The following is a 2,952-nucleotide window of genomic DNA, read 5'->3' as shown; positions in this document are numbered from 1 at the left end:
GCTGCTGGGGGTTTATGCAGCAGCACCCTGTGTGCTAAGGGTCACACAGGTGTGGGTTGCAGGGGGGTCCCACAGTGTCAGGCAGTCTTCGCTCCTCTGGATTTCCACGGCAGGTGGCTGGCTGCTGCTCTTCCCGGGTCTCTTCCGGGTCCCTCTCGTGGCGTTCCCGGTCTGGCGGCGGCATTCCCCCGGTCTGGCGGGTGGCGGCGTGCGGGGTGCGTTTCCCCGGCTGGCGGCGCAGCAATAAGCTTTTAATCAGTTTCTCACCTGCACCCTGTGCCCCCCTCCCCATTCCCAGCTAGTCCACCATGGTCAACACAGCTAGAGACCTTGGGGACAAGGAGGGCCAACAAAGCTGTTCAAGGACTCTCGAAATCCCATCCCCTTAGTCAAGCATGCTCTTGGGCTTTTCTAAGCAAAGCCCAAGTTCCCCAAATGGTCTTCTCCCCTAATGCAGTCTCTAGTGTCCTGCTCAACGGCTCCTTCAGATGCCTCCTCCAGAGGTGTCACCAGCAAGTGTCACCAGCAAGCACTTTTCTTACTTAGTAGACTTGGGGTTTATTTTGGTAAAAATATATATACAGCAGAACATATACTCAAGTCAACATTTTCTCCATGTAATGGTTACATTCTTCACATTGTGTTCCCATTCTCACTCTTTCGACCCACATTGACTCATCACCACTGACTAAGACGTATTACCCCATAAACTGTGCTTCAGGGCGGAGAATTTCGTCCCTTCTAGATAATTTCTTAAAAGAGTGCAATTCTGGTGCTGAACATTTTTTACTGATTCAACCAAGCTGTTGTTTCATTTAAAGATGTTTTCAGGAGATAATTTCAATGCTATGTGGTCTGAAAATTTTTCTCAGCATGATAGGATTTCCTCCAGCTTCCATATATCCAATGAATGTGGATTCTGTAAGAATTTGAAATTCAGTGGCTTTTAAAATTTTCTCTTTTACTCTCTTCTTGCCAGTGCCAGGACTTAGAAAGACCGTGAACTTCTTGAGGATCTTGAAATCACCAAGAGAAGAGTTTACTAATGAAAAATAAAGGCACAAAGACTGGGGACCTGGGGGAGGGGGTGGGCTGGCGGGCTGGAGGTGGAAAGTTGGCAGGTCTAGCTCTGCTCAAGTCAAGGGAACAAGTGGGTTCTCCAAGAGGTGGGCAGCTCCCAAGGATGGCACCAGACGTCCTCAGAGAAAGTGAGAAAAGAACCACAGAGCAAGCATGGAAGGGGAGGAGGAGAATCCAGAGTGCGTCCGATTCCTGAAGTCCAGGGCAAAGAGAGACTGTTTTCAAGAAAGAAGGTGGGGTCAACAGTATCAAAGCAGCTCACAGCCAAGGAAAATTCGCCTGCTTCTTGAGGTGAGTGTACACAGACCTTCCCTAGAGTCAAACATGGCAAATAAAATGTGCCAGAGACCCTGGGTGTCCAAGCTGTCAGTGAGGCTGGAAGGGCCAGAGCAGAGACTAGGAGGTGCAGACCTTCCACTAAGCCCCAGCAAAAACACCAAACACCTCACTGGGCAGAAGCAGGGAGGCACAGAAACTTAACAAATGGCTCTTTTAAAAGCACCTGAAATCCATATTTCAGGAACGTTTGATTTGAGTTTCTTTTTCCTGCAGCAGAATATTTAAAGAAAGCAATCCTTGAAAAGGTCCAAATCCAAAGCAAAGAGCCCTCTGTATGCTTACTTCTGGTCTTGGCTCTGGGAACAAACCTCCTTCACTCTGGTTTGAATTTCGCTCAAGGCAGCCAGAACCTCCTGGCTAAGCTGGGGAGTTACCCAAGTGCCTGACCATGGGACAGACCAAGACACTGCAGTCAGACATTGAAAGTGCTCAGAGGTCTCCACTCAGGGCACCCTGAGACTGGAGACTGCTGGCTGAACATATTACCAGTTGGGAGCAAAAGAAGCCCAACCTGCCCCAAAGTCAAGGCCAGCCAGCTGTCCAAGAGTCAGATAGTTGGCAGGGAAGAGAGGGAGTTGAGAAATATGATCTGCCTGGCAGGATTAGTCTGCTTGGTATTTCAACCTAGGTGCCATCCTCAGCTTCCTTGGTGGCATAAATACACTTGACTCTACTGCCTTAGGGAGCACTGGTGGCTGAGAGGGAAGGAACTGTGCTGCTAACCCCAAGGCACATGGTTTGATTCCACCAACTGCTTTGGGGAGAAAGATGGGCAATCTCCTCACATGTGATTTACTGCCTCTGAAAACTTGTTGGAGGGTCAGGTACAGGTCAGTTCCAACTTGAAGGTATTCAACAACTATGGTGTTAAGGGAGCTCTGGTAGCCTGGTGGGTAAGGAATTGCACTGCCAACCCAAAGGCAGGCGGTTTAAATCCACTGCTTCAATCACTTCCACTGAAATTTACAGCCTCTGAAAAGTCATTGGAAGGTCAGCTATGAGTTGGTCTCCATTCAGTGGCAGTGAACACCAATGCCATAAGGGGGCTCTGGTGGGTGGACCTGCAGGTAGCTGCGCTGCTAACCCAAAGGCAGCATTTATCTGGCAGTTTTAATCCACCAGCAGCTCCATGGAAGAAAGATTAGCAATCTCCTCTCTTGCAATTTACAGCCTCAGAAACCCAATGGAAGGACAGCCGTGTTGTTGTGTGCTGTAGAGTTGGGACCAAACCACAGCTGACCCTTCAGTGAATATTCAGAAGCAGTTAATCCATCCAGAGGACATTGTCCATCCTTCTCTCGTGGAGCAGCTGGTGGATTCGAACCATGTGCGTGCAGGATGGCAGCACAGCTTTGTGCCACTAGGCCACCAGAGCTCCCTCAATCAGCTATGAGTTAATCTCAGTTTGACAGGAAAAAGAGTGAGACAGAGAGACTATATGTTACACTGGTTTTTTTGTTTGTTTGTTTTGGTTTTGGGGTTTGGGGGGTTTAATAATTTTTTAAATTTATTATTCATTTCAATGAAAATTTA

The 2,952-nt window shown here is 48.4% G+C and overlaps 1 pseudogene; it reads left to right on the top strand.

Moving 5' to 3' along the window:
- The first annotated feature begins 1,233 nt into the window (after window positions 1-1,233).
- LOC102862503 overlaps window positions 1,234-2,952 on the top strand; it is a 4,763-nt pseudogene continuing 3,044 nt past the window's right edge.

This window comes from Elephantulus edwardii, unplaced genomic scaffold (genome assembly GCF_000299155.1).
Source record: "Elephantulus edwardii isolate Elephantulus edwardi_28Jun2011 unplaced genomic scaffold, EleEdw1.0 scaffold00032, whole genome shotgun sequence".
NCBI classification, from domain to species: domain Eukaryota; kingdom Metazoa; phylum Chordata; class Mammalia; order Macroscelidea; family Macroscelididae; genus Elephantulus; species Elephantulus edwardii.
The sequence above is the reverse complement of the archived record's forward strand: the minus strand, read 5'-3'. Positions and strand labels throughout refer to the sequence as shown.